Source organism: Pecten maximus, unplaced genomic scaffold, assembly GCF_902652985.1.
Source record: "Pecten maximus unplaced genomic scaffold, xPecMax1.1, whole genome shotgun sequence".
Taxonomy (NCBI): domain Eukaryota; kingdom Metazoa; phylum Mollusca; class Bivalvia; order Pectinida; family Pectinidae; genus Pecten; species Pecten maximus.
This window is the reverse complement of record NW_022980180.1, coordinates 1-18,476: the sequence shown is the minus strand read 5'-3', so window position 1 is coordinate 18,476 and position 18,476 is coordinate 1. Positions and strand designations below refer to the sequence as shown.

At 42.3% G+C, this 18,476-nt stretch overlaps 1 long non-coding RNA gene across 1 annotated transcript; it reads right to left on the bottom strand.

The window, feature by feature from the left end:
• Positions 1-2,048: 2,048 nt before the first annotated feature.
• LOC117319429 lies at positions 2,049-18,476 on the bottom strand. Its single transcript, XR_004530731.1, has 2 exons — positions 18,390-18,476; positions 2,049-2,261 (listed from the first exon to the last, which is right to left on the bottom strand). It is a non-coding gene; the product is annotated as an uncharacterized LOC117319429 (long non-coding RNA).

Below are 18,476 nucleotides of genomic sequence, written 5' to 3'. Positions count from 1 at the left end.
CTCCCAGGATTATACATGGATCTCGATCTCCTCCCAGAAATATACATGGATCTCAATCTCCTCCCAGGATTGTACATGGATTTCAATCCTCCCAGGATTATACATGGATAATACACAATAAGAACACAAAAAGCAAACGAGGACCATGGGGCCTGTATTGCTCACCTGGTTGGATTAGACCAAATGTCAAAATAATGTTCATGTTCAATTCGTTTTATTTGTAAATCTCAAACAATGCTATATATGGTTATAGTGTGGTAATCCGAACTGCTTTAAAGAAATAATGAAGTCCAGACTCTCTAAGGTCTGAAAGATCTCAAGAATTGAGTTTTAAGAACATGCATTCATCACTTTATGACTAGTAGAGATTTAGATGAATTACGTTTATTTCCCCTATTAGGCCCTGCCCCTTTGGCCCCTCAGGAGTCAGAGTCACCATTTATGCAAAATCTGTTCCCCTTCCCCCAAGGATGCTTCTGACCAAATTGGGTTCAAATCCATTCATAACTTTATGACAAGTAGCGATTTAAAGGAATTACCTCTATTTCTACTATTGGGCCCCGCCCCTTTGGCCCCTCGGGGGTCAGAGACGCCATTTATGCAAAATCTGTTCCCCTTCCCCCAAGGATGCTTCTGACCAAATTGGGTTCAAATCCATTCATAACTTTATGACAAGTAGTGATTTAAAGGAATTACCTCTATTTTCCCTATGGGGCCCGGCCACTTTGGCCCCTCGGGGGTCAGTCACCATTTATGCAAAATCTGTTTCCCCTTCCCCAAGGATGCTTCTGACCAAATTCGGTTCAAATCCATGCATTCATTACTTTATGACTAGTAGCGATTTAAAGGAATTACCTCTATTTCCCCTATGGGGCCCGGCCACTTTGGCCCCTCGGGGGTCAGTCACCATTTATGCAAAATCTGTTTCCCCTTCCCCAAGGATGCTTCTGACCAAATTCGGTTCAAATCCATGCATTCATTACTTATGACTAGTAGCGATTTTAAGGAATTACCTCTATTTCCCCTATTGGGCCCCGCCCATTTGGCCCCTCGGGGGTCAGAGTAACTATTTATGCAAAATCTGTTCCCCTTCCCCCAAGGATGTTTGTGACCAAATTGGGTTCAAATCCATTCTTAACTTGATGCCTAGTAGCGATTTAAAGGAATTACCTCTATTTCCCTTATTGAGCCCCGCCCCTTTGGCCCCTTGGGGGTCAGATTCACCATTTATGCAAAATCTGTTTCCCTTCCGCCAAGGATGTTTCTGACCACATTTGGTAAAAATCCAATAAGAGCTTTTTAACTAGTAGCGATTTGAAGCAGATGTTGACGGACGGACGAAGGACGCTGCGCCATGACATAAGCTCACCGGACCTTTGGTCCAGGTGAGCTAAAAACCGTAAGTGTCGGTGGATGTGACATAATAAAAACATCTGAATATCGATTTCCCTCAGTGATAAAAAATCATCCAAGCATAAAGCCTGTACAGTTTACAAGTGAAAACAGGAAATGTCCTATGTCTTTAAATAGAACACTAAAGAGTTCCTTGATCACCGAAAACAGAACAAAATGGTGATATTATTGAGGTAAATATATCATGCGAGGGTGGCAAACTGAACGAGGAAATAATATAGGAGGGGAATCCATTACCGAAGTTTAGGTGGTGGTAGATTCTGGTGGCGATAGGTCGAGTGTGTACACTGAATGTGGCTAGTGTTGATAGGATTTTTGTGTCAACAATCATATATATATTTGTATTGTGATACCAGGTGTTGTAATAAGATCATTAAACGCGTTTCTAACTACAGATATTATTTGACGAGTTGAATCTATGCCTTACAAACATTGTCAACAATCAATGCAGCATCACAATGATAAATAATCTAATAGATGACACATATTTGAGTTTTTAAGTAAGGTGTCTACAAATGCGACAAATTCTGTCATCTGAACCCTATTAATTTTACAATTTTGTCAGAAAATCGGTCATGGGTAGTCAACTTATAATTATTTAACCATTGAATTGAAGAGTGTGAAAAACAAATCCAAAATATTTGTCTATCTTTATTTATCCCATTTGGAGTTTAAGATAAAAAGATTTCATAAATGATACAGAATAAATCACTTGGCTACACAAGTATTCTGCACAGAGTTTGTCAGTACAAAAGAACTGGATCATTTCACTAACACAGCATCGTATATCTCGGTCCAGACCATGGGTTTCCTGAAGGCTGTGGAATGTCTCAAAATCTGCAGAGAACCTGCAAAAGAATAGATAATATATCAGATTTCATATCATAATTCATAAACATCTGTTTAGTAGTGTAATCCTTAATAAAACTCTTATAGAATCGCAAACAGATAAAAAAGTATTTCTAACCCTGATGGACCATTTCTCTTTACAAATCACTGAAGCATAAAATGTAGGTCGAGGTAAACAACAGAATGTAAGTCTATTCTGTGTCAGAAGTAAGATCTTTGTAACATTTCCAGTTTACCTGGACAATTCTTAACCTGACAAATCGACAGACCCCATTTATATACTCCAATGAGGATAATATGTTATACATTGTATTACCTAGCTGTTAATACATGTATCACGGTAACAGTTTTAATATGTTATACATTGTATTACCTAGCTGTTAATACATGTATCACGGTAACAGTTTTAATATGTTATACATTGTATTACCTAGCTGTTGATACATGTATCACAGTAACAGTTTTAATATGTTATACATTGTATTACCTAGCTGTTGATACATCTATTTGACAGTTTTATGTAAACTTCATTATCACATCTCCCTTTATATCACATCTCCCTTTATATCACATCTCCCTTTATATCACATCTAATCACTCAATACCTCCATGTCTTGGTGAGTTGAGCTTATTAACTAGTGTTACCTGTCTTGGTGGGTGGAGCTTATTAACTAGTGTTACCTGTCTTGGTGGGTGGAGCTTATTAACTAGTGTTACCTGTCTTGGTGGGTGGAGCTTATTAACTAGTGTTACCTGTCTTGGTGGGACGAGCGTATTAACTAGTGTTACCTGTGTTGGTGGGTGGAGCTTATTAACTAGTGTTACCTGTCTTTGTGAGTTGAGCTTATTAACTAGTGTTACCTGTATTGGTGAATTGACCTTACTAACTAGTGTTACCTGTCTTGGTGGGAGGAGCTAATTAACTAGTGTTACCTGTCTTGGTGGGTGGAGCTTATTAACTAGTGTTACCTGTCTTGGTGGGTGGAGCTTATTAACTAGTGTTACCTGTCTTGGTGGTTGGAGCTTATTAACTAGTGTTACCTGTCTTGGTGAATTGAGCTTATTAACTAGTGTTACCTGTCTTGGTGGGTGGAGCTTATTAACTAGTGTTACCTGTCTTGGTGGGTGGAGCTTATTAACTAGTGTTACCTGTCTTGGTGGGTGGAGCTTATTAACTAGTGTTACCTGTCTTGGTGGTTGGAGCTTATTAACTAGTGTTACCTGTCTTGGTGAATTGAGCTTATTAACTAGTGTTACCTGTCTTGGTGGGTGGAGCTTATTAACTAGTGTTACCTGTCTTGGTGAATTGAGCTTATTAACTAGTGTTACCTGTCTTGGTGGGTGGAGCTTATTAACTAGTGTTACCTGTCTTGATGGGTGGAGCTTATTAACTAGTGTTACCTGTCTTGGTGGGTAGAGCTTATTAACTAGTGTTACCTGTCTTTGTGAGTTGAGCTTATTAACTAGTGTTACCTGTATTGGTGGGTGGAGCTTATTAACTAGTGTTACCTGTGTTGGTGGGTGGAGCTTATTAACTAGTGTTACCTGTGTTGGTGGATGGAGCTTATTAACTAGTGTTACCTGTGTTGGTGGATGGAGCTTATTAACTAGTGTTACCTGTGTTGGTGGATGGAGCTTATTAACTAGTGTTACCTGTGTTGGTGGATGGAGCTTATTAACTAGTGTTACCTGTGTTGGTGGGTGGAGCTTATTAACTAGTGTTACCTGTGTTGGTGGGTGGAGCTTATTAACTAGTGTTACCTGTCTTGGTGGGTGGAGCTTATTAACTAGTGTTACCTGTCTTGGTGGGTGGAGCTTATTAACTAGTGTTACCTGTCTTGGTGGGTGGAGCTTATTAACTAGTGTTACCTGTCTTGGTGGGACGAGCGTATTAACTAGTGTTACCTGTGTTGGTGGGTGGAGCTTATTAACTAGTGTTACCTGTCTTGGTGAGTTGAGCTTATTAACTAGTGTTACCTGTATTGGTGAATTGACCTTACTAACTAGTGTTACCTGTCTTGGTGGGAGGAGCTAATTAACTAGTGTTACCTGTCTTGGTGGGTGGAGCTTATTAACTAGTGTTACCTGTCTTGGTGGGTGGAGCTTATTAACTAGTGTTACCTGTCTTGGTGGTTGGAGCTTATTAACTAGTGTTACCTGTCTTGGTGAATTGAGCTTATTAACTAGTGTTACCTGTCTTGGTGGGTGGAGCTTATTAACTAGTGTTACCTGTCTTGGTGGGTGGAGCTTATTAACTAGTGTTACCTGTCTTGGTGGGTGGAGCTTATTAACTAGTGTTACCTGTCTTGGTGAATTGAGCTTATTAACTAGTGTTACCTGTCTTGGTGGGTGGAGCTTATTAACTAGTGTTACCTGTCTTGGTGGGTGGAGCTTATTAACTAGTGTTACCTGTCTTGGTGGGTGGAGCTTATTAACTAGTGTTACCTGTCTTGGTGGGTGGAGCTTATTAACTAGTGTTACCTGTCTTGGTGGGTAGAGCTTATTAACTAGTGTTACCTGTCTTTGTGAGTTGAGCTTATTAACTAGTGTTACCTGTATTGGTGGGTGGAGCGTATTAACTAGTGTTACCTGTGTTGGTGGGTGGAGCTTATTAACTAGTGTTACCTGTGTTGGTGGGTGGAGCTTATTAACTAGTGTTACCTGTGTTGGTGGATGGAGCTTATTAACTAGTGTTACCTGTGTTGGTGGATGGAGCTTATTAACTAGTGTTACCTGTGTTGGTGGATGGAGCTTATTAACTAGTGTTACCTGTGTTGGTGGATGGAGCTTATTAACTAGTGTTACCTGTGTTGGTGGGTGGAGCTTATTAACTAGTGTTACCTGTGTTGGTGGGTGGAGCTTATTAACTAGTGTTACCTGTCTTGGTGAGTGGAGCTTATTAACTAGTGTTACCTGTGTTGGTGGGTGGAGCTTATTAACTAGTGTTACCTGTGTTGGTGGGTGGAGCTTATTAACTAGTGTTACCTGTCTTGGTGGGTGGAGCTTATTAACTAGTGTTACCTGTCTTGGTGGGTGGAGCTTATTAACTAGTGTTACCTGTCTTGGTGGGTAGAGCTTATTAACTAGTGTTACCTGTCTTGGTGGGTGGAGCTTATTAACTAGTGTTACCTGTCTTGGTGGGTGGAGCTTATTAACTAGTGTTACCTGTCTTGGTGGGTGGAGCTTATTAACTAGTGTTACCTGTCTTGGTGGGTGGAGCTTATTAACTAGTGTTACCTGTCTTGGTGGGTGGAGCTTATTAACTAGTGTTACCTGTCTTGGTGGGTGGAGCTTATTAACTAGTGTTACCTGTCTTGGTAGGTGGAGCTTATTAACTAGTGTTACCTGTCTTGGTGGTTGGAGCTTATTAACTAGTGTTACCTGTCTTGGTGAATTGAGCTTATTAACTAGTGTTACCTGTCTTGGTGGGTGGAGCTTATTAACTAGTGTTACCTGTCTTGGTGGGTGGAGCTTATTAACTAGTGTTACCTGTCTTGGTGGTTGGAGCTTATTAACTAGTGTTACCTGTCTTGGTGAATTGAGCTTATTAACTAGTGTTACCTGTCTTGGTGGGTGGAGCTTATTAACTAGTGTTACCTGTCTTGGTGGGTGGAGCTTATTAACTAGTGTTACCTGTCTTGGTGGGTGGAGCTTATTAACTAGTGTTACCTGTCTTGATGGGTGGAGCTTATTAACTAGTGTTACCTGTCTTGGTGGGTAGAGCTTATTAACTAGTGTTACCTGTCTTTGTGAGTTGAGCTTATTAACTAGTGTTACCTGTATTGGTGGGTGGAGCGTATTAACTAGTGTTACCTGTGTTGGTGGGTGGAGCTTATTAACTAGTGTTACCTGTGTTGGTGGGTGGAGCTTATTAACTAGTGTTACCTGTGTTGGTGGATGGAGCTTATTAACTAGTGTTACCTGTGTTGGTGGATGGAGCTTATTAACTAGTGTTACCTGTGTTGGTGGATGGAGCTCATTAACTAGTGTTACCTGTGTTGGTGGATGGAGCTCATTAACTAGTGTTACCTGTGTTGGTGGGTGGAGCTTATTAACTAGTGTTACCTGTGTTGGTGGGTGGAGCTTATTAACTAGTGTTACCTGTCTTGGTGGGTGGAGCTTATTAACTAGTGTTACCTGTGTTGGTGGGTGGAGCTTATTAACTAGTGTTACCTGTGTTGGTGGGTGGAGCTTATTAACTAGTGTTACCTGTCTTGGTGGGTGGAGCTTATTAACTAGTGTTACCTGTCTTGGTGGGTGGAGCTTATTAACTAGTGTTACCTGTCTTGGTGGGTAGAGCTTATTAACTAGTGTTACCTGTCTTGGTGGGTGGAGCTTATTAACTAGTGTTACCTGTCTTGGTGGGTGGAGCTTATTAACTAGTGTTACCTGTCTTGGTGGGTGGAGCTTATTAACTAGTGTTACCTGTCTTGGTGGGTGGAGCTTATTAACTAGTGTTACCTGTCTTGGTGGGTGGAGCTTATTAACTAGTGTTACCTGTCTTGGTGGGTGGAGCTTATTAACTAGTGTTACCTGTCTTGGTGGGTGGAGCTTATTAACTAGTGTTACCTGTCTTGGTGGGTGGAGCGTATTAACGAGTAACTAGTGTTACCTGTCTTGGTGGGTAGAGCTTATTAACTAGTGTTACCTGTCTTGGTGGGTGGAGCGTATTAACTAGTGTTACCTGTCTTGGTGGGTAGAGCTTATTAACTAGTGTTACCTGTCTTGGTGGGTGGAGCTTATTAACTAGTGTTACCTGTGTTGGTGTGTGGAGCTTATTAACTAGTGTTACCGTCTTGGTGGGTGGAGCTTATTAACTAGTGTTACCTGTCTTGGTGGGTGGAGCTTATTAACTAGGGTTACCTGTGTTGGTGGGTGGAGCGTATTAACTAGTGTTACCTGTGTTGGTGGGTGGAGCTTATTAAATAGTGTTACCTGTGTTGGTGGGTGGAGCGTATTAACTAGTGTTACCTGTCTTGGTGAATTGAGCTTATTAACTAGTGTTACCTGTGTTGGTGGGTGGAGCTTATTAACTAGTGTTACCTGTGTTGGTGGGTGGAGCTTATTAACTAGTGTTACCTGTCTTGGTGGGTGGAGCTTATTAACTAGTGTTACCTGTCTTGGTGGGTGGAGCTTATTAACTAGTGTTACCTGTGTTGGTGGGTGGAGCGTATTAACTAGTGTTACCTGTGTTGGTGGGTGGAGCTTATTAACTAGTGTTACCTGTCTTGGTGGGTGGAGCTTATTAACTAGTGTTACCTGTCTTGGTGGGACGAGCGTATTAACTAGTGTTACCTGTGTTGGTGGGTGGAGCTTATTAACTAGTGTTACCTGTCTTTGTGAGTTGAGCTTATTAACTAGTGTTACCTGTATTGGTGAATTGACCTTACTAACTAGTGTTACCTGTCTTGGTGGGAGGAGCTAATTAACTAGTGTTACCTGTCTTGGTGGGTGGAGCTTATTAACTAGTGTTACCTGTCTTGGTGGGTGGAGCTTATTAACTAGTGTTACCTGTCTTGGTGGTTGGAGCTTATTAACTAGTGTTACCTGTCTTGGTGAATTGAGCTTATTAACTAGTGTTACCTGTCTTGATGGGTGGAGCTTATTAACTAGTGTTACCTGTCTTGGTGGGTGGAGCTTATTAACTAGTGTTACCTGTCTTGGTGGGTGGAGCTTATTAACTAGTGTTACCTGTCTTGGTGGTTGGAGCTTATTAACTAGTGTTACCTGTCTTGGTGAATTGAGCTTATTAACTAGTGTTACCTGTCTTGGTGGGTGGAGCTTATTAACTAGTGTTACCTGTCTTGGTGAATTGAGCTTATTAACTAGTGTTACCTGTCTTGGTGGGTGGAGCTTATTAACTAGTGTTACCTGTCTTGATGGGTGGAGCTTATTAACTAGTGTTACCTGTCTTGGTGGGTAGAGCTTATTAACTAGTGTTACCTGTCTTTGTGAGTTGAGCTTATTAACTAGTGTTACCTGTATTGGTGGGTGGAGCTTATTAACTAGTGTTACCTGTGTTGGTGGGTGGAGCTTATTAACTAGTGTTACCTGTGTTGGTGGATGGAGCTTATTAACTAGTGTTACCTGTGTTGGTGGATGGAGCTTATTAACTAGTGTTACCTGTGTTGGTGGATGGAGCTTATTAACTAGTGTTACCTGTGTTGGTGGGTGGAGCTTATTAACTAGTGTTACCTGTGTTGGTGGGTGGAGCTTATTAACTAGTGTTACCTGTCTTGGTGGGTGGAGCTTATTAACTAGTGTTACCTGTCTTGGTGGGTGGAGCTTATTAACTAGTGTTACCTGTCTTGGTGGGTGGAGCTTATTAACTAGTGTTACCTGTCTTGGTGGGACGAGCGTATTAACTAGTGTTACCTGTGTTGGTGGGTGGAGCTTATTAACTAGTGTTACCTGTCTTGGTGAGTTGAGCTTATTAACTAGTGTTACCTGTATTGGTGAATTGACCTTACTAACTAGTGTTACCTGTCTTGGTGGGAGGAGCTAATTAACTAGTGTTACCTGTCTTGGTGGGTGGAGCTTATTAACTAGTGTTACCTGTCTTGGTGGGTGGAGCTTATTAACTAGTGTTACCTGTCTTGGTGGGTGGAGCTTATTAACTAGTGTTACCTGTCTTGGTGAATTGAGCTTATTAACTAGTGTTACCTGTCTTGGTGGGTGGAGCTTATTAACTAGTGTTACCTGTCTTGGTGGGTGGAGCTTATTAACTAGTGTTACCTGTCTTGGTGGGTGGAGCTTATTAACTAGTGTTACCTGTCTTGGTGAATTGAGCTTATTAACTAGTGTTACCTGTCTTGGTGGGTGGAGCTTATTAACTAGTGTTACCTGTCTTGGTGGGTGGAGCTTATTAACTAGTGTTACCTGTCTTGGTGGGTGGAGCTTATTAACTAGTGTTACCTGTCTTGATGGGTGGAGCTTATTAACTAGTGTTACCTGTCTTGGTGGGTAGAGCTTATTAACTAGTGTTACCTGTCTTTGTGAGTTGAGCTTATTAACTAGTGTTACCTGTATTGGTGGGTGGAGCGTATTAACTAGTGTTACCTGTGTTGGTGGGTGGAGCTTATTAACTAGTGTTACCTGTGTTGGTGGATGGAGCTTATTAACTAGTGTTACCTGTGTTGGTGGATGGAGCTTATTAACTAGTGTTACCTGTGTTGGTGGATGGAGCTTATTAACTAGTGTTACCTGTGTTGGTGGGTGGAGCTTATTAACTAGTGTTACCTGTGTTGGTGGGTGGAGCTTATTAACTAGTGTTACCTGTCTTGGTGGGTGGAGCTTATTAACTAGTGTTACCTGTGTTGGTGGGTGGAGCTTATTAACTAGTGTTACCTGTGTTGGTGGGTGGAGCTTATTAACTAGTGTTACCTGTCTTGGTGGGTGGAGCTTATTAACTAGTGTTACCTGTCTTGGTGGGTGGAGCTTATTAACTAGTGTTACCTGTCTTGGTGGGTAGAGCTTATTAACTAGTGTTACCTGTCTTGGTGGGTGGAGCTTATTAACTAGTGTTACCTGTCTTGGTGGGTGGAGCTTATTAACTAGTGTTACCTGTCTTGGTGGGTGGAGCTTATTAACTAGTGTTACCTGTCTTGGTGGGTGGAGCTTATTAACTAGTGTTACCTGTCTTGGTGGGTGGAGCTTATTAACTAGTGTTACCTGTCTTGGTGGGTGGAGCTTATTAACTAGTGTTACCTGTCTTGGTAGGTGGAGCTTATTAACTAGTGTTACCTGTCTTGGTGGGTGGAGCGTATTAACTAGTGTTACCTGTGTTGGTGTGTGGAGCGTATTAACTAGTGTTACCTGTCTTGGTGGGTAGAGCTTATTAACTAGTGTTACCTGTCTTGGTGGGTGGAGCGTATTAACTAGTGTTACCTGTCTTGGTGGGTAGAGCTTATTAACTAGTGTTACCTGTCTTGGTGGGTGGAGCTTATTAACTAGTGTTACCTGTGTTGGTGTGTGGAGCTTATTAACTAGTGTTACCTGTCTTGGTGGGTGGAGCTTATTAACTAGTGTTACCTGTCTTGGTGGGTGGAGCTTATTAACTAGTGTTACCTGTGTTGGTGGGTGGAGCTTATTAACTAGTGTTACCTGTCTTGGTGAGTTGAGCTTATTAACTAGTGTTACCTGTATTGGTGAATTGACCTTACTAACTAGTGTTACCTGTCTTGGTGGGAGGAGCTAATTAACTAGTGTTACCTGTCTTGGTGGGTGGAGCTTATTAACTAGTGTTACCTGTCTTGGTGGGTGGAGCTTATTAACTAGTGTTACCTGTCTTGGTGGTTGGAGCTTATTAACTAGTGTTACCTGTCTTGGTGAATTGAGCTTATTAACTAGTGTTACCTGTCTTGGTGGGTGGAGCTTATTAACTAGTGTTACCTGTCTTGGTGGGTGGAGCTTATTAACTAGTGTTACCTGTCTTGGTGGTTGGAGCTTATTAACTAGTGTTACCTGTCTTGGTGAATTGAGCTTATTAACTAGTGTTACCTGTCTTGGTGGGTGGAGCTTATTAACTAGTGTTACCTGTCTTGGTGGGTGGAGCTTATTAACTAGTGTTACCTGTCTTGGTGGGTGGAGCTTATTAACTAGTGTTACCTGTCTTGATGGGTGGAGCTTATTAACTAGTGTTACCTGTCTTGGTGGGTAGAGCTTATTAACTAGTGTTACCTGTCTTTGTGAGTTGAGCTTATTAACTAGTGTTACCTGTATTGGTGGGTGGAGCGTATTAACTAGTGTTACCTGTGTTGGTGGGTGGAGCTTATTAACTAGTGTTACCTGTGTTGGTGGGTGGAGCTTATTAACTAGTGTTACCTGTGTTGGTGGATGGAGCTTATTAACTAGTGTTACCTGTGTTGGTGGATGGAGCTTATTAACTAGTGTTACCTGTGTTGGTGGATGGAGCTTATTAACTAGTGTTACCTGTGTTGGTGGATGGAGCTTATTAACTAGTGTTACCTGTGTTGGTGGGTGGAGCTTATTAACTAGTGTTACCTGTGTTGGTGGGTGGAGCTTATTAACTAGTGTTACCTGTCTTGGTGGGTGGAGCTTATTAACTAGTGTTACCTGTGTTGGTGGGTGGAGCTTATTAACTAGTGTTACCTGTGTTGGTGGGTGGAGCTTATTAACTAGTGTTACCTGTCTTGGTGGGTGGAGCTTATTAACTAGTGTTACCTGTCTTGGTGGGTGGAGCTTATTAACTAGTGTTACCTGTCTTGGTGGGTAGAGCTTATTAACTAGTGTTACCTGTCTTGGTGGGTGGAGCTTATTAACTAGTGTTACCTGTCTTGGTGGGTGGAGCTTATTAACTAGTGTTACCTGTCTTGGTGGGTGGAGCTTATTAACTAGTGTTACCTGTCTTGGTGGGTGGAGCTTATTAACTAGTGTTACCTGTCTTGGTGGGTGGAGCTTATTAACTAGTGTTACCTGTCTTGGTGGGTGGAGCTTATTAACTAGTGTTACCTGTCTTGGTAGGTGGAGCTTATTAACTAGTGTTACCTGTCTTGGTGGTTGGAGCTTATTAACTAGTGTTACCTGTCTTGGTGAATTGAGCTTATTAACTAGTGTTACCTGTCTTGGTGGGTGGAGCTTATTAACTAGTGTTACCTGTCTTGGTGGGTGGAGCTTATTAACTAGTGTTACCTGTCTTGGTGGTTGGAGCTTATTAACTAGTGTTACCTGTCTTGGTGAATTGAGCTTATTAACTAGTGTTACCTGTCTTGGTGGGTGGAGCTTATTAACTAGTGTTACCTGTCTTGGTGGGTGGAGCTTATTAACTAGTGTTACCTGTCTTGGTGGGTGGAGCTTATTAACTAGTGTTACCTGTCTTGATGGGTGGAGCTTATTAACTAGTGTTACCTGTCTTGGTGGGTAGAGCTTATTAACTAGTGTTACCTGTCTTTGTGAGTTGAGCTTATTAACTAGTGTTACCTGTATTGGTGGGTGGAGCGTATTAACTAGTGTTACCTGTGTTGGTGGGTGGAGCTTATTAACTAGTGTTACCTGTGTTGGTGGGTGGAGCTTATTAACTAGTGTTACCTGTGTTGGTGGATGGAGCTTATTAACTAGTGTTACCTGTGTTGGTGGATGGAGCTTATTAACTAGTGTTACCTGTGTTGGTGGATGGAGCTCATTAACTAGTGTTACCTGTGTTGGTGGATGGAGCTCATTAACTAGTGTTACCTGTGTTGGTGGGTGGAGCTTATTAACTAGTGTTACCTGTGTTGGTGGGTGGAGCTTATTAACTAGTGTTACCTGTCTTGGTGGGTGGAGCTTATTAACTAGTGTTACCTGTGTTGGTGGGTGGAGCTTATTAACTAGTGTTACCTGTGTTGGTGGGTGGAGCTTATTAACTAGTGTTACCTGTCTTGGTGGGTGGAGCTTATTAACTAGTGTTACCTGTCTTGGTGGGTGGAGCTTATTAACTAGTGTTACCTGTCTTGGTGGGTAGAGCTTATTAACTAGTGTTACCTGTCTTGGTGGGTGGAGCTTATTAACTAGTGTTACCTGTCTTGGTGGGTGGAGCTTATTAACTAGTGTTACCTGTCTTGGTGGGTGGAGCTTATTAACTAGTGTTACCTGTCTTGGTGGGTGGAGCTTATTAACTAGTGTTACCTGTCTTGGTGGGTGGAGCTTATTAACTAGTGTTACCTGTCTTGGTGGGTGGAGCTTATTAACTAGTGTTACCTGTCTTGGTAGGTGGAGCTTATTAACTAGTGTTACCTGTCTTGGTGGGTGGAGCGTATTAACTAGTGTTACCTGTGTTGGTGTGTGGAGCGTATTAACTAGTGTTACCTGTCTTGGTGGGTAGAGCTTATTAACTAGTGTTACCTGTCTTGGTGGGTGGAGCGTATTAACTAGTGTTACCTGTCTTGGTGGGTAGAGCTTATTAACTAGTGTTACCTGTCTTGGTGGGTGGAGCTTATTAACTAGTGTTACCTGTGTTGGTGTGTGGAGCTTATTAACTAGTGTTACCTGTCTTGGTGGGTGGAGCTTATTAACTAGTGTTACCTGTCTTGGTGGGTGGAGCTTATTAACTAGGGTTACCTGTGTTGGTGGGTGGAGCGTATTAACTAGTGTTACCTGTGTTGGTGGGTGGAGCTTATTAAATAGTGTTACCTGTGTTGGTGGGTGGAGCGTATTAACTAGTGTTACCTGTCTTGGTGAATTGAGCTTATTAACTAGTGTTACCTGTGTTGGTGGGTGGAGCTTATTAACTAGTGTTACCTGTGTTGGTGGGTGGAGCTTATTAACTAGTGTTACCTGTCTTGGTGGGTGGAGCTTATTAACTAGTGTTACCTGTCTTGGTGGGTGGAGCTTATTAACTAGTGTTACCTGTGTTGGTGGGTGGAGCGTATTAACTAGTGTTACCTGTGTTGGTGGGTGGAGCTTATTAACTAGTGTTACCTGTCTTGGTGGGTGGAGCTTATTAACTAGTGTTACCTGTCTTGGTGGGACGAGCGTATTAACTAGTGTTACCTGTGTTGGTGGGTGGAGCTTATTAACTAGTGTTACCTGTCTTTGTGAGTTGAGCTTATTAACTAGTGTTACCTGTATTGGTGAATTGACCTTACTAACTAGTGTTACCTGTCTTGGTGGGAGGAGCTAATTAACTAGTGTTACCTGTCTTGGTGGGTGGAGCTTATTAACTAGTGTTACCTGTCTTGGTGGGTGGAGCTTATTAACTAGTGTTACCTGTCTTGGTGGTTGGAGCTTATTAACTAGTGTTACCTGTCTTGGTGAATTGAGCTTATTAACTAGTGTTACCTGTCTTGATGGGTGGAGCTTATTAACTAGTGTTACCTGTCTTGGTGGGTGGAGCTTATTAACTAGTGTTACCTGTCTTGGTGGGTGGAGCTTATTAACTAGTGTTACCTGTCTTGGTGGTTGGAGCTTATTAACTAGTGTTACCTGTCTTGGTGAATTGAGCTTATTAACTAGTGTTACCTGTCTTGGTGGGTGGAGCTTATTAACTAGTGTTACCTGTCTTGGTGAATTGAGCTTATTAACTAGTGTTACCTGTCTTGGTGGGTGGAGCTTATTAACTAGTGTTACCTGTCTTGGTGGGTGGAGCTTATTAACTAGTGTTACCTGTCTTGGTGGGTAGAGCTTATTAACTAGTGTTACCTGTCTTTGTGAGTTGAGCTTATTAACTAGTGTTACCTGTATTGGTGGGTGGAGCTTATTAACTAGTGTTACCTGTGTTGGTGGGTGGAGCTTATTAACTAGTGTTACCTGTGTTTGGTGGATGGAGCTTATTAACTAGTGTTACCTGTGTTGGTGGATGGAGCTTATTAACTAGTGTTACCTGTGTTGGTGGATGGAGCTTATTAACTAGTGTTACCTGTGTTGGTGGGTGGAGCTTATTAACTAGTGTTACCTGTCTTGGTGGGTGGAGCTTATTAACTAGTGTTACCTGTCTTGGTTTGGTGGGTGGAGCTTATTAACTAGTGTTACCTGTCTTGGTGGGTGGAGCTTATTAACTAGTGTTACCTGTCTTGGTGGGTGGAGCTTATTAACTAGTGTTACCTGTCTTGGTGGGACGAGCGTATTAACTAGTGTTACCTGTGTTGGTGGGTGGAGCTTATTAACTAGTGTTACCTGTCTTGGTGAGTTGAGCTTATTAACTAGTGTTACCTGTATTGGTGAATTGACCTTACTAACTAGTGTTACCTGTCTTGGTGGGAGGAGCTAATTAACTAGTGTTACCTGTCTTGGTGGGTGGAGCTTATTAACTAGTGTTACCTGTCTTGGTGGGTGGAGCTTATTAACTAGTGTTACCTGTCTTGGTGGTTGGAGCTTATTAACTAGTGTTACCTGTCTTGGTGAATTGAGCTTATTAACTAGTGTTACCTGTCTTGGTGGGTGGAGCTTATTAACTAGTGTTACCTGTCTTGGTGGGTGGAGCTTATTAACTAGTGTTACCTGTCTTGGTGGTTGGAGCTTATTAACTAGTGTTACCTGTCTTGGTGAATTGAGCTTATTAACTAGTGTTACCTGTCTTGGTGGGTGGAGCTTATTAACTAGTGTTACCTGTCTTGGTGGGTGGAGCTTATTAACTAGTGTTACCTGTCTTGGTGGGTGGAGCTTATTAACTAGTGTTACCTGTCTTGATGGGTGGAGCTTATTAACTAGTGTTACCTGTCTTGGTGGGTAGAGCTTATTAACTAGTGTTACCTGTCTTTGTGAGTTGAGCTTATTAACTAGTGTTACCTGTATTGGTGGGTGGAGCGTATTAACTAGTGTTACCTGTGTTGGTGGGTGGAGCTTATTAACTAGTGTTACCTGTGTTGGTGGATGGAGCTTATTAACTAGTGTTACCTGTGTTGGTGGGTGGAGCTTATTAACTAGTGTTACCTGTGTTGGTGGGTGGAGCTTATTAACTAGTGTTACCTGTGTTGGTGGGTGGAGCTTATTAACTAGTGTTACCTGTGTTGGTGGGTGGAGCTTATTAACTAGTGTTACCTGTCTTGGTGAGTGGAGCTTATTAACTAGTGTTACCTGTGTTGGTGGGTGGAGCTTATTAACTAGTGTTACCTGTGTTGGTGGGTGGAGCTTATTAACTAGTGTTACCTGTCTTGGTGGGTGGAGCTTATTAACTAGTGTTACCTGTCTTGGTGGGTGGAGCTTATTAACTAGTGTTACCTGTCTTGGTGGGTAGAGCTTATTAACTAGTGTTACCTGTCTTGGTGGGTGGAGCTTATTAACTAGTGTTACCTGTCTTGGTGGGTGGAGCTTATTAACTAGTGTTACCTGTCTTGGTGGGTGGAGCTTATTAACTAGTGTTACCTGTCTTGGTGGGTGGAGCTTATTAACTAGTGTTACCTGTCTTGGGTGGGTGGAGCTTATTAACTAGTGTTACCTGTCTTGGTGGGTGGAGCTTATTAACTAGTGTTACCTGTCTTGGTGGGTGGAGCTTATTAACTAGTGTTACCTGTCTTGGTGGGTGGAGCGTATTAACTAGTGTTACCTGTGTTGGTGTGTGGAGCGTATTAACTAGTGTTACCTGTCTTGGTGGGTAGAGCTTATTAACTAGTGTTACCTGTCTTGGTGGGTGGAGCGTATTAACTAGTGTTACCTGTCTTGGTGGGTAGAGCTTATTAACTAGTGTTACCTGTCTTGGTGGGTGGAGCTTATTAACTAGTGTTACCTGTGTTGGTGTGTGGAGCTTATTAACTAGTGTTACCTGTCTTGGTGGGTGGAGCTTATTAACTAGTGTTACCTGTCTTGGTGGGTGGAGCTTATTAACTAGGGTTACCTGTGTTGGTGGGTGGAGCGTATTAACTAGTGTTACCTGTGTTGGTGGGTGGAGCTTATTAAATAGTGTTACCTGTGTTGGTGGGTGGAGCGTATTAACTAGTGTTACCTGTCTTGGTGAATTGAGCTTATTAACTAGTGTTACCTGTGTTGGTGGGTGGAGCTTATTAACTAGTGTTACCTGTGTTGGTGGGTGGAGCTTATTAACTAGTGTTACCTGTCTTGGTGGGTGGAGCTTATTAACTAGTGTTACCTGTCTTGGTGGGTGGAGCTTATTAACTAGTGTTACCTGTCTTGGTGGGTGGAGCGTATTAACTAGTGTTACCTGTGTTGGTGGGTGGAGCTTATTAACTAGTGTTACCTGTCTTGGTGGGTGGAGCTTATTAACTAGTGTTACCTGTCTTGGTGAATTGAGCTTATTAACTAGTGTTACCTGTCTTGGTGGGTGGAGCTTATTAACTAGTGTTACCTGTCTTGGTGGGTAGAGCTTATTAACTAGTGTTACCTGTCTTGGTGGGTGGAGCTTATTAACTAGTGTTACCTGTCTGGGTGGGTGGAGCTTATTAACTAGTGTTACCTGTCTTGGTGGGTGGAGCTTATTAACTAGTGTTACCTGTGTTGGTGGGTGGAGCTTATTAACTAGTGTTACCTGTCTTGGTGGGTGGAGCTTATTAACTAGTGTTACCTGTATTGGTGGGTGGAGCGTATTAACTAGTGTTACCTGTGTTGGTGGGTGGAGCTTATTAACTAGTGTTACCTGTCTTGGTGGGTGGAGCTTATTAACTAGTGTTACCTGTCTTGGTGGGCGGAGCTTATTAACTAGTGTTACCTGTCTTGGTGGGTGGAGCTTATTAACTAGTGTTACCTGTCTTGGTGGGTAGAGCTTATTAACTAGTGTTACCTGTCTTGGTGAGTTGAGCTTATTAACTAGTGTTACCTGTATTGGTGGGTGGAGCGTATTAACTAGTGTTACCTGTGTTGGTGGGTGGAGCGTATTAACTAGTGTTACCTGTGTTGGTGGGTGGAGCTTATTAACTAGTGTTACCTGTCTTGGTGGATGGAGCTTATTAACTAGTGTTACCTGTGTTGGTGGATGGAGCTTATTAACTAGTGTTACCTGTGTTGGTGGATGGAGCTTATTAACTAGTGTTACCTGTGTTGGTGGATGGAGCTTATTAACTAGTGTTACCTGTGTTGGTGGGTGGAGCTTATTAACTAGTGTTACCTGTGTTGGTGGGTGGAGCTTATTAACTAGTGTTACCTGTGTTGGTGAGTTGAGCTTATTAACTAGTGTTACCTGTCTTGGTGAGTTGAGCTTATTAACTAGTGTTACCTGTATTGGTGGGTGGAGCGTATTAACTAGTGTAACCTGTCTTGGTGGGTGGAGCTTATTAACTAGTGTTACCTGTATTGGTGGGTGGAGCGTATTAACTAGTGTTACCTGTCTTGGTGGGTGGAGCTTATTAACTAGTGTTACCTGTCTTGATGGGTGGAGCTTATTAACTAGTGTTACCTGTGTTGGTGGATGGAGCTTATTAACTAGTGTTACCTGTCTTGGTGAGTGGAGCTTATTAACTAGTGTTACCTGTCTTGGTGGGTGGAGCTTATTAACTAGTGTTACCTGTCTTGGTGGGTGGAGCTTATTAACTAGTGTTACCTGTCTTGGTGAGTGGAGCTTATTAACTAGTGTTACCTGTCTTGGTGGGTGGAGCTGATTAACTAGTGTTACCTGTCTTGGTGGATGGAGCTTATTAACTAGTGTTAGCTGTCTTGTCAGTCAATCACTCCCCGATAATGATCACAATATAGGAAGAAAAGCTAGCCGAGACATTATGTGAGAGCTTTAATAAATTGGTCTGTACCTTGTAGTGACCTCCTGGTCCTGCTGCTGATGACATCATCAGGCTGAGACAGGAGTGTTGTCATACAATCCACAACCTGGAGATGAA